At 32.6% G+C, this 13,315-nt stretch overlaps 1 long non-coding RNA gene across 1 annotated transcript; it reads left to right on the forward strand.

The window, feature by feature from the left end:
- Nucleotides 1-3,953: 3,953 nt before the first annotated feature.
- LOC134236193 (uncharacterized) lies at nt 3,954-11,311 on the forward strand. The gene is made up of 3 exons (XR_009985564.1): nt 3,954-5,457; nt 7,733-7,921; nt 11,017-11,311. It is a non-coding gene; the product is annotated as an uncharacterized LOC134236193 (long non-coding RNA).
- The last annotated feature ends 2,004 nt before the right edge of the window (nt 11,312-13,315 follow it).

Here is a 13,315-nt window from a genome sequence, read left to right on the forward strand (position 1 = left end):
TTCTTATTTATGTTTTAATTTACTTGTGCCAAAAAGAATACACAGCCATATGAAAATACCTTTCAGAGAATTTTACACTCCTATTTACAGTTGCCTGGAAAAAATTCGAAACATACACAACACATTTCTGGCGTTTATTATAAAAATTCTGTACGCCTGAAAATGAACTGATTTTTTATTATTATATAATTTGTTTATTTTATTTACCTAGTTATATTGTATATTAAATGATTTTAAAGCCAGGATTTGCAAAACAATGTTTCTGTAGGCGTAAAACATGATATATCTCTCATAATTTGGAAGTTAAACGGGAACAAGAATCTGTTAGAGAGAGTTAGCCCGCTCACACCAAATTAAAGTGTGTTGCGTGAGAATGGTATTAGAATGACAGTGTGTTGTGTGAAATGCTATTAGGATTTTGACAGTGTGTTATCGCAATAAAATCATGAAACTTTGGTATGGCGAACTTGTGTTAGTGAATAGTGAGACATTTTGCCTTTTTTGTAGAAACTTCAAACTTTGTGTTAGCGTGACAGTGTATTGTGTAAACTCGTGTCGCTATGGCCCGAAAATGACAGTTTCAAAATTGTGTCACAAACTCGAAAATATTTTGTTAGTGAACAAAAGAAGTGCGTGTTGTGTAAACTGGCCCATAAATTTAGCGTGACAGTGTGTTGTGTGAATTTTAATCTAAGCGTTCAAAATGACAAGTGTGTTGCGTGTACTTGTGTTAGCTAGACAGTGTGTTGTATGAACAAAAAAAATAATTTTTTCGTATTAGCGGAAGACAAAAAATTGCGTGTTGTGTAAAACTTGTGTTAGCGAGACAGCGTGTTGTGTAAAAACTTGTGTTAGCGAGACAGCGTGTTTGTGAATTCGTGTTAGCATGATATTGTATTGTGTGAACTCTTATGTGTTAGTTTCCTGATATTTTGTTGTGTGAAATTGTATTAGCGTGACAGTGTGTTGTGTGTTAGTGTGACAGCATGTGGATTTCGAAAACGGCTCTTGATTTTTATGTTAGTGCATATTAAAAAGTGTTTTTCAGTGATGTGATGGCGAAAAGCAATTGTGTGATTTTTAGCATTTTGGTGTCTTTTGTGTCAGGAAGATGAAACCTTTTTGGAAGATGCAACAAAAGTGCTGTTGTTAACTTTCACCGCAAGTGGCCGTTAACGCTCGGTATGGAAAAGCCTTATTATAACTTTTTCTATTATATCTTTTTACTTGTAAATATTTTGTGAAAACATATAGAACAAAAATTGTGAAGAATTTAAGATCTTTCAAATGATATTCGAAAAATTGTCACCATAAAAATCAGCATTTACAGTTGCAATTACCTAGTTTGTAATATCAGAAGCATAGTTGTTCAAAATGCCAGTTTTAAAATTATGGTGTTCCAATGATGTGAAGTTGTTCTTTTCAGTTTTTTGTGTTAGCATAAAAATGTTAATTTCAACGGAAGACTGCCATTTTTGCATTAATTAACAGCTTTAAACAACATTTCTAAGCGTTATTTTGCATTTTTGTGTTAACACAAAACAAAATATCATGCAAACACAACTCTAGTTATTATTACAATCTGTTCAGAGATGGCTCGGCTGATATACACCAAATTTGCATGTAATAGCTATTCAAGTGTGCTGGCATATATTATCACTTGACGTGAGATATGCAGTTTTATGCACAGGGTCTCCTTGTCCTGGAAACTCCTCCGGAACGACTTAAGTATCAAGATTTTCAGTGAAAGTAAATGAAGGTTTGCTGAGTTGCAGGCAAGCGTTATCTTTATAGCGTAAAACCCGAACTAGTGCATGATTACAAAATTTGCACTTGTATGTTGTCTATTTATAATTTGTTAAAACATTAGAAGAAAAGGATAGCATGATAATGACTGCCTTAATTGGTGTAAACTCTTTAATGATCAATATTTTTTTAATTGATGAAAGAGTACATGATAAAAGATTTACAAATTATACACAGAAAATGTGACAATATCTTAAAACGGGGAAAATCTCTCAATTTGATAGATCTAATTTATAATCTCATGAATTGCACTTTTTATTCAGTAAAAGAATTATAAATGTTAAAAAATTTCAATTTCTTTTGGAAAAAGGTGTGACTTCATCTGAATACTGAATTTTGATACCAAGCATGACCATGATTTGCCAGAAGATCATCTGTTTGGATGTGACATGGAATAAACAGCATAGTGAAAATAAGTCAAAAAGTTTTGGTTTAAAAAGACAATTTTTAAACACACTGTGTATCATTTTTAAATTTTGATTTGACAAAATAAATCCACAAATATGAACATATCAATTGCTCTCAGTTTTTAAAGTGAAATAGTTTTTGTAACAGAAATACATGTACCAGTTATTACATTGGAATAAATGTTATTTTTAAATACAGTGTATAATAATATTTTGTTTGTGTAGCATGTTGACCTCTTTATTAATGTCTTCCCTTTCAAAGTTTAGACTTACTTATTCTAATGATTAAGATAGATCCTATGTCTTCAGCAGGAATATAAGATCTTGTAATACATGTATGTGTATCACAGACCTTTTTTTTAAAGTATAATGTAAAAACAATTGTTATTTTGGCACATACAACTAATTAAAGGCATAAACACGTGTATGATTCCAAGGAATTCAGTACATAGGGCATGTACATGTAGTTTTCTAAAACAAGATTGAAGAGATGTCCAGTCTAAACATTTCAATGTCAACTGCAAAACTGTGCCTGTTGCATATTTTATTAGCCCATCTGAGCGAAAAGGAATCTCAGTAAATTTTTTAAAAACATAATTTTATCCATTATCATTATTGTCTAAAATTTCACAATATCATTTTCCAGAACCAAAGTGAAACTTGTAATAATACATGATAAAATTTGCATCCTTAGTGTATTAGGATTCAAATTGTTCTTATGCAGGGCAATACCTTCTTTGAATTTTTGTAAAAGAGATTTGTTTCTTTAATGCTGTAAATGTATTATATTTAGCTTGTACAGTATTTGGTGGAAATTGACTTTTGAATAAGTTAGCGTAGATATTCTTACTTTATGTTTATGTACAAGACTTTTAGCTTTGTACTTGATTTAGTGATTGCTGCATTCCATTTTTCCAAAGCCGACACAAACATAAAAGATGAAACACGTGTGCCATATGTCACACAATATGTTTACAATATACCTTTCAGAGAATTTTACACTCCTATTACATGTAAACACCAGTTGCTAGTGGAAAGCTGCAAATTCGAAACATACACAACACATTTCTGTGCGTTTATTATAAAAGTATTGTTCTACTCAAAGAACTGATTGCATCTAATGAAGATTGTTCATCATTATTGTAAATACATTTGGATTTTTTTGAATTATTATATAATTTGTTTATTTTATTTACCTAGTTATATTGTATATTAAATGATTTTAAAGCCATTTTTTAAGATGGTAATGTAGCAAAACACTTATGTTTCTGTAGTTTTTTTTTCTTACCGGTATGACACGTTTCACAAACATAATTGCAACAAACATGATATATCCGATATCAAAAGTCATAATATTGGAAGTTAAACTGTTGTGGATACAATGTGTGCTCCTTTTCACACAGAATGCTGCTCGCTATGGCTCGAGAAAGTACCTTAGAAATTTTTACACCCTGCAATATCTCACACCAAATTAAAGAATTCAAGTAAGGGTTTTTGAGACAAATCGAAAAAGAGAATGTTAGCAAAGTTGACAATCTAGACAGAAACATTTAATCTTTTGCTTATCGCTAGGAAGGAAGACCCACTCGTTGCTTTGCAACGAGCTTAAATCTTAATTTTGTCCTCTCACCTCCGGTCAAACCGGAAGGCCAAAAATCTTTGCATTAATTAATATAGCGGAAGACCATTTCTTTTTTTTTAAAATTGTTATTCTTAGGTTTCTTTTCCACTATTTTTATTAGGGTCTTCCGCTTCCTTCGGAAGACCCTACTGTTATTCTATTGTTTCTTATTATTCTTTTTTTTTTTCCCGCTCGACTTTTGACAGGCGATTTCTCAAAGACCTTTGGACTGATCGTTATGAAACTTTCAGGATAGATAGCTTGTAGTTAAACCTATTTAAACCTGTTTTCAGTTTTTTTATGCATGCCTTTATTTGTGAGTTATTGCCCTTTAATTGAAAATTTTTGATGTCTCGTTTCCACTGAAAATCTCAAAAATGACATAAGATATTTACACGAAAGTTGGAGAACTTGTAGCCAATACATTGTAGATGTGCACAACGATAAAATTATATAGCTGATTTCTTAAAGTTTGGAAGCTATAAAACGGCAAATTTTAGTAATTTTTTTTCTTTGAATTTTTGCTACTTTTTGTGTAATAACTTTTAAACCGAGAATAATTTGGTAAGAAATATATTACAAAAGTTGTGGGTAATTACGAGAGCTTTCATATTTGATTAACGAAAAGGGGCTGGCCCCTATAATTAGGGGTTAATAGCCCATACACGCTTTTTTCTGATAGCTAAAAATATTGGTATATTATGAAAAAGTTTGACTGAAATAATTTCGAACTTATAAAATCTTGTCATTTGATATAAAAAGAAATAAACTTCAAGCTATATTTAATTGTTTTTTTTATAAAACAAGTACATGTATGTGAGAAACCTTTCAGGAACAAGTTGTCTACTATAGCCAGCCAAGCCTTTACTGCATACATGTGCACATTTTTAGTTGATGCATCTAAAAGATATAGTTTTGATTCGGTGTTTCTTTGTTTTCTTTTTATTCAAATAATTTTAAAATGTGATGATGTACACAACAATAATTAGTACCTAGTTTAGAGGATTTTTTTCGCGCTTGTTTGTAAACAACGCGCGGCATTGTGGGAAATAGGAAGGTACTAAAGACGCGATGTACTAAACACCGATTTGACCTGATTCAAATTTGTCTGTAAATGTTCCAAACAATTGAATTTTTGTATAGCATATGCCTCAAAATCATAAAGTATGTACATAAGTAATTCAAAATACTCAATATTACCATTTAATTAAAAATTAAAACGTCAGGTAAATATCAGGTCTCTAGTTTATCCCGTTTTTAGTGTGCCCCTTCGAGTCGACGTCGGACACATGTTTGCCATGGTTTACAAACTGAAAATAGAATGATTTGTGAAGTTGAACATTTTCTCACAAAGAATCCGTTTGTAGACATGTGCACTCATTTAATCTGCAGCTACGAAGTACTTTGTCAGTTCTCTGGAACATTATTCTAAGCAGAATTATTCCGATTCATGTATTCTAAGAATCTTGTGTGAATTGTTTACGAGGAAATTCTGACTGTCACATTAACAAGGATGAACACTCTTGAATCTGCTTCGGATTCCCCAGTGATAATTGTATCGTGTGATGAAAGAGCTGACGGCGACATTTTAATGTATGATTGGCTTGGACCATTGGAATGAAGGTTAGAATATTTTTATTACTTAAAATTTACACTACTGATTACATGACAGTGACATACATTGATGTTATTAGAAATTAATACACAGACACACCGATATATTATCTGTTTTACAGTTCAGACGCTCTCTGTTTACCTTGTAAATCCCCACAGCTTTATATTTTATTTTTTTTAATTTGAGGATGTAATTTCAACAGTACTACTATCTATCATAGTGATCATACTCTATAATTCAAACTGCACTTAATGTTACAGAATATATTCAACTAATTATATATTGACAGTGTGACCGTAAGGGTGAGGGCAAATACTTATTTAGTTTTAATTTAGATTGTGCTTGTCAAGCCGCATTTGACATTTGGTGCATCCATGCTCAGTGTTCACACTGAGAGTTTATTCAAATGTTTAATTTGAAAATTCACTGCTCGTTAAATTACATTGCTCCATGTGAACATACATTGAAGTAATTCAAATTAAATAGAAATGAATTTTGAATATATTAAACATGTTAAAGAAGCTAAGCACTGTGGGTCCAAAGTATACTGCGGAAAAATTGTGTGGAGCAATGTGCAAGTCACAATCTTCTTTTGCCACAGCTTTATATTTTATTTTTTTTAATTTAAAGAGATGTTTTCAAAAGTCTTAATTATCATAATATCATACTTTACTGACAAAAAAGGACAAATATTGCAGTTAAATTGCAAAAGAAATATATTAAAAAAATTTATATATTGACAGTGTGACCTGTAATGGTTTAAAGGTGAGGGCTAAAAATACTTCAATTTTAGTTTTAATGTTAGATTGTTTGCTTTTGTCAAGCCCCAGTCCTTTTCATTTAAAAGATATCAAAATTCAAAAGTTAAAAAAATAATTTTTGTTTATGTCACACAAAAAACAAATGTTTCAATTTGAATTGCGTGAAATCACCTTCGAAAAATTAAATTTATCGCTTACATGTTTATCTCATGAAGAACACACCCGAGCATTTTTTTCACAACAAAGTGATATATTAGTAACGGACAATATTTAAGTCCTTTAAAAATTCATTTAAAAAATATTCTTTAAATATGCATTTTAATGTAGGGATGTCAAAACATGTTAAAGAAGCTAAGCACTGTGAATACTAAAAGTATACTGATGTGTATTTTTAAAATTGTGTTAAACAATGTTTTAAAAGTCAAAATCTTGCACTTTACATACAGTAAGGTCCTTCCTCTAAATAACCGTTAGCGTGGCAGTGTTTATACAGTAATATTGTGACCTGCTGTTACCTGGCTTTTCTCACCTTCGGATGTCTTCTACTCTAAAAGATTTGCTTTAATTGTTTAATGAACATCATAACTTTATTATTGAATAAAAGGACAAATTTTGTTAAATTGCAAAAGAAATTTGTTTAAAAAAAGGTGATAATAATGCGAAAGTTTGCTGTGTTTGTTTGATAATGAACAATGGTTGAAGGTAATGGTTTAAAAACTGCTTGATGTCCGATTGCACCTCACTACAAAATACATTCCAATTTTCTTCGAAAAGTTGAAAAATAATTGTCTGTTAAATTGTTTCAACTTTTGTCAAATTGTATCCCCAAAGTCCTTTTATTTTAAAAGATATCAAAATTCAAAAGTTACAAAAAATAATTTTTTTAGGTCAACAAAAAACAATCACTATGATTTTATTTCATGTGTTGATCTGCGTGAAATCACCTTCAAAAAATAAATTTCGTCGCTTACATGTTTATCAGAAATGCATGAAGAACACACCAGAGCATGGTTTTTTCACTACAAGAGTACAATATATTACATTCATCAATTTACCTGTTTATATTTAAGGTCACTTTTAAAAAATCATTTAAAATATCTGATTTTCCGAGTATTAAAAATTGAAATATATGCATATTAATATAAAAATTACTATGAATTATATTCAATTAATTTCTTAATTTTGAAAAGATGTATGATGACTAAGGCTTCTAATAATAGAGAAGAAAATACTCGGGTTCGAATTATGTTCATTATTAGATATATCCGATAAACTTATTTTTTTCAAAATTGACTTCACAACAGATCTTAACTTCCGTCAGGAACTACTGTTTGTCAATAAGGTTTTTGATCTGCGTTTTCCATGTAATGATTGTTGTAATTAACTATTAAATCAATCCTATAATTTATTTTTATATATTATCTATGAAATGACGTACTTTTATTGTGTAAGATAATAAGTGCCTGTTTCAGGTTAAGCGGCTTTAATGTTTGTTTATTTGCCTTAATCATACATTTTTCAGTCATTTCATGGTGCCACCACTTGGGATGGTATTAGCTGCAAATATAGACTTGTACTCAGCACTTATTGCCTTTAAGAAGTATGAGATCCATTTTGTGCTAACACCTACCGTGACACAGAATCTTGGTTTATGCAGTCTCATAGGAGTAACCTGTCTAAAGAATTTAGCAATGGGATTGGAACCTGCGACGTAAGGTTCAGCTTCTTATTGATACTTTGATTTATAATATTTATTTGAGAATTTCACTCATTCACATACTTAGAGATGTTGATCTATATTGTTGAATAGCATCAATTTAGACCTTTAATTAGCTAAGTAAACATGTACTGTGAGGTTTTTAAGGTCTCATTCATTTTATATGCCAGATGCATGTTAAGGAACATTACCGCATAAATGTTTTTGTCTTAAATTTGAAGCTCTTTACTAATATAGAGATATGTTAGTGTTAAACCTCTTCAAATTAGGGTAGACCTTTACTTTAAACTCAGCAATGTGAGTGTGTGTTGTGTGAACTTGTGTTAGCAAGACAGTGTGTTGTATGAATTTGTGTTAGCAAGGCAGGGTGTTTTGTGAACTTAATTGTGTTAGCCTGACAGTGGGTTGTGTGAATTCTTGTTAGCTTGACGATGTGTTGAGTAAACTCGTGTTAGCGGGACAGCGTGTTGTGTGAAATCGTGTATAAAGTGTTAGTGTGACAGTGTGTTGTGTAAACTCGTGTTAGCTAGACAGAGTGTTGATTGAACTCGTATTAGCGAGACTTCGTGTTGTGTAAACTCGTGTTAGTGAGACTGCATGTTGTGTAAACTCGTGTTAGCGAGACTGCGTGTTGTGTAAACTCATGTTAGCGAGACAGCGTGTTGTGTGAACTCTTATTAACGAGACAGCATGTTGTGTAAATTCGTGTTAGCGTGTCAGTGTGTTGTGTGAACTTGTTATCCTGAATATTTGTCGTGTGAACTGGTGTTAGAGAGATAGTGTGTTGTATGAACTCGTGTTAGCGAGATTGCATATTGTGTGAACTCGTGTTAGCCAGACTGCGTGTTATGTGAACTCGTGTTAGCGATATTGTATGTTTTTTGAATTTGTGTTAGCGTGACAGTGTGTTGTGTGAACTCGTGTTAGCCTGACAGTGTGTTGTGTGAAATGATATTAGGATGACAGTGTGTTGTGTGAAATGGTATTAGGATGACAGTGTGTTATTGCAACAGCGTTTGGTGCGAACTTGTGTTAGTGAATAGTGAGACAGCCTGTTTTGTGTTAGCAAGGCAGTGTGTTTTGTGAACTTAATTGTGTTAGCCTGACAGTGGGTTGTGTGAATTCTTGTTAGCTTGACGATGTGTTGAGTAAACTCGTGTTAGCGGGACAGCGTCATGTGTGAAATCGTGTATAAAGTGTAAGTGTGACAGTGTGTTGTGTAAACTCGTGTTAGCTAGACAGAGTGTTGATTGAACTCGTATTAGCAAGACTTCGTGTTGTGTAAACTCGTGTTAGCGAGACTGCGTGTTGTGTAAACTCATGTGCAAAACAGCGTGTTGTGTGAACTCTTATTAACGAGACAGCTTGTTGTGTGAATTCTTGTTAGCGTGACAGTGTGTTGTGTGAACTTGTTATCCTGAAAATTTGTCGTGTGAACTGGTGTTAGAGAGATAGTGTGTTGTGTGAACTCGTGTTAGCAAGACTGCATATTGTGTGAACTCGTGTTAGCCAGACTGCGTGTTATGTGAACTCGTGTTAGCGATATTGCATGTTTTTTGAATTTGTGTTAGCGTGACAGTGTGTTGTGTGAACTCGTGTTAGCCTGACAGTGTGTTGTGTGAAATGGTATTAGGATGACAGTGTGTTGTGTGAAATGGAATTAGGATGACAGTGTGTTATCGCAACAACGTTTGTTGCGAACTTGTGTTAGTGAATAGTGAGACAGCCTGTTTTGTGAATTCATGTTAGCGTGACAGTGTGTTGTGTGAACTCGTGTTAGCCTGACAGTGTGTTGTGTGAAATGGTATTAGAATGACAGTGTGTTGTGTGAAATGGTATTAGGATGACAGTGTGTTATCGCAACAGCATTTGGTGTGAACTTGTGTTAGTGAATAGTGAGACAGCCTGTTTTGTGACTTTGTGTTAGCGTGACAGTGTATTGTGTAAACTCGTGTTAGCATGACAGTGTATTGTGTAAACTCGTGTTAGTGAGACTGTGTGTTGTGTAAACTCATGTTAGCGTGACAGTGTGTTGTGTGAATTCATCTAAGCGTGACAGTGTGTTGCGTGTACTTGTGTTAGCTAGACGGTGTATTGTATGAACTCGTATTAGCGAGACTGCGTGTTGTGTAAAACTTGTGTTAGCAAGACAGCATGTTGTGTGAACTTGTGTTAGCGAGACAGCGTGTTTGTGAATTTGTGTTAGCATGATAGTGTGTTGTGTGAACTCGTGTTAGCCTGATATTTTGTTGTGTGAAATTGTATTAGCGTCACAGTGTGTTGTGTGTTAGTGTGACAGCGTGTGGTGCGAACTTGTATTAGTGCGAAAGTGTTTTTCAGTGTTGTGGTGGCGAGCTGTGTGATAACCTAATGGCGTCTTTAGTGTCGGTAAGATGGCACGCTTTTATGAAAGTGCTATTGAGCTTTAGCAAGTGGCTCTATCTGGACACGCCTTATTATAATTGATCAGTTCTCAGATATACAGTGAATTACCGGTATTATTGTCACCATGAAATCAGCATTTACAGTTGCAATTACCTTGTTATTAATCATAAGATATTGGTTTGCCAGTTTTAAAATTATGGTGTTCCAATGATGTGAAGTTGCAGTGTGTTAGCATGTTAATTTCAACAGACTGCCACTCCAATGCAGCTTTAAACAACACGCTGCTGTGTTTACACAAAACAAAATATCATGCAAACACAACTCTAAACAATCTGTTGAGTGTTAGCTTCACTGCATGTTGGATTCAGTGTGCTGGCATATTATCACTGACGTACATGCTAGCACATTGTAACCTCATGCTAATATGTTGTCATAAATACTCTAGCACATTATCCTAAACCCACTAGTGCATGATTACTTTGCACTTGTATGTTGTCTTATTAGGGGATAGCATAAATGACTGCCTTAATTGGTGTAAACTTCTTTTAATTGATGAAAGAGTACATTAAAATTTACAAATTATACACAGAAAATGTGACAATATCTTATCTCTCAATTTGATAATCTAATTTATAATCTCATGAATTGCACTTATTATTAGTAAAAGAATTATAAATTTAAAAATTCCAATTTCTTTTGGATAGGTGTGACTCATCTGAATACTGAATTTTGATACCAAGCATGACCATGTTTTGCCAGAAGATCATCTGTTTGGATGTGACATGGAATAAACAGCATAGTGAAAATAAGTCAAGTTTTGGTTTGTGAATACAATTTTTAAACACACTGTGTATCATTTTTAAATTTTGATTTGACAACATAAATCCACAAATATGAACATATCAATTGCTCTCAGTTTTTCAAGTGAAATAGTTTTTGTAACAGAAATACATGTACCAGTAATTACATTGGAATAAATGTTATTTTTAAATATAATAATATTTTGTTTGTGTTGCATGTTGACCTCTTTATTAAGGTCTTTCCTTTCAAAGTTTAGACTTACTTATTCTAATGATTAAGATAGATCCTCTGTCTTCAGCAGGAATATAAGATCTTGTAATACATGTATGTGTATTTTTTACAGTATAATGTAAAAAAAATTGTTATTTTGGCACATACAACTAATTAAAGGCATAAACATGTGTATGATTCCATGGAATTCAGTACATAGGGCATGTACATGTAGTTTTCTAAAACAAGATTGAAGAGATGTCCAGTCGCATTTCAATGTCAACTCCAAAACTGTGCCTGTTGCATACTTATTAGCCCATCTGAGCTAAAGGAACCAGTAAATTTTTTAAAAACATAATTTTATCCATTATCATCATTGTCTAAAATTTCACAATATCATTTTCCAGAACCAAAGTGAAACTTGGCACAGATCATCCTTAGTGTAGGGGATTCAAATTGTTCTTATGCAGGGCAATACCTTCAAAGAGATTTGTTTCTTTAATGCTGTAAATGTATTATATTTAGCTTGTACAATATTTGGTGGAAATTGACTTTTGAATAAGTTAGAGTAGATATTCTTATTTATGTTTATGTACAAGACTTTTAGCTTTGTACTTGATTTAGTGATTGCTGCATTCCGCCAAAGCCGCTAAAAAAGAATACACAGCCATATGTAATATGTTCACAATATACCTTTCAGAGAATTTTACACTCCTATTGAGGTACCACCAGTTGCTAGTGGAAAGCTTCAAATTCGAAACATACACAACACATTTCTGTGCGTTTATTATAAAAGTATTGTTCTACTTACTGATTGCAACTAATGAAGATTGTTCATCATTATTGTAAATACATTTGGATTTTTTGAATTATTATATAATTTGTTTATTTTATTTACCTAGTTATATTGTATATTAAATGATTTTAAAGCCATTTTTAAGATGGTAATGTAGCAAAACACTTATGTTTCTGTAGTATGACACGTTTCACAAACATAATTGCAACAAACATGATATATCCGATATCAAAAGTCATAATATTGGAAGTTAAACTGTTGTGGATACGATTTCAAGAATGCTGTTAGAGAGAGTACCCTTTAGACCTCATGCTCACACCAAATTAAAGAATTCAAGTAAGGGTTTTTGAGACAAATCGAAAAAGAGAATGTTAGCAAAGTTGACAATCTAGACAGAAACATTTAATCTTTTGCTTATCGCTAGGAAGGAAGACCCACTCGTTGCTTTGCAACGAGCTTTGCTCTAGTTAAGGTCTTACTTCCTTCGGAAGACCTTACTGTTTTTCTTATGTTTCCTATTATTATTATTTTTCCCTTTTCATAGTACACGAGATTTCTCGAAAACTACAGAACCGATTTCAATGATTTTTTCAGGAATGATGCATTTTTGTAATATCTCCAGACCTTTTTTTTATTTTTAAAAAAATCACTTCCGGTTGCATTTTTTGTCCGATTTTCATTTTTAAAACCGTCATTTTGTCCACGCATCTTCTTGTAAATCACTCAAGACAGAATCACGAAATTTTCAGGGATGGTAAAACATCTCTTTAAGATATGTATTACGTCTTTTAATTTGGCATCCGTCACTTCCGGTCGACACAGGAAGTGATGTTTAATTTCAAGATTTTTTGAAAAATTAAACCGTCGTGAATAAAGGCAAACAGAACTTATGTTTACATTCACAATTGTCAACAAAAAGCATCGATTTGAAGTACTTCCGGTTTATACCGGAAGTTGACGAAAAATTTAACTTTCTCTCTTGAATCAAAAGAAATAGAAAAAAATGGTTTAATTTGAGTTTTTTCTGGTCTTTCGGCTTTGATGTCAGCCGGAAATGAAGCCTGAATTGTCGAAAGTCGTCAAATAACGTCACTTCCGGTCAAACCGGAAGTAGTCTAAAAAAGGATATTTTGGCCATTTTTGACATGTTTTTGGGTAACATATGTCACTGGAAGCAAAATACTTAATTTTTCGTC

Source organism: Saccostrea cucullata, unplaced genomic scaffold (assembly GCF_032062105.1).
Source record: "Saccostrea cucullata isolate Sc308-1 unplaced genomic scaffold, CSIRO_AGI_Scuc_v1 ctg14643, whole genome shotgun sequence".
NCBI lineage: Eukaryota > Metazoa > Mollusca > Bivalvia > Ostreida > Ostreidae > Saccostrea > Saccostrea cuccullata.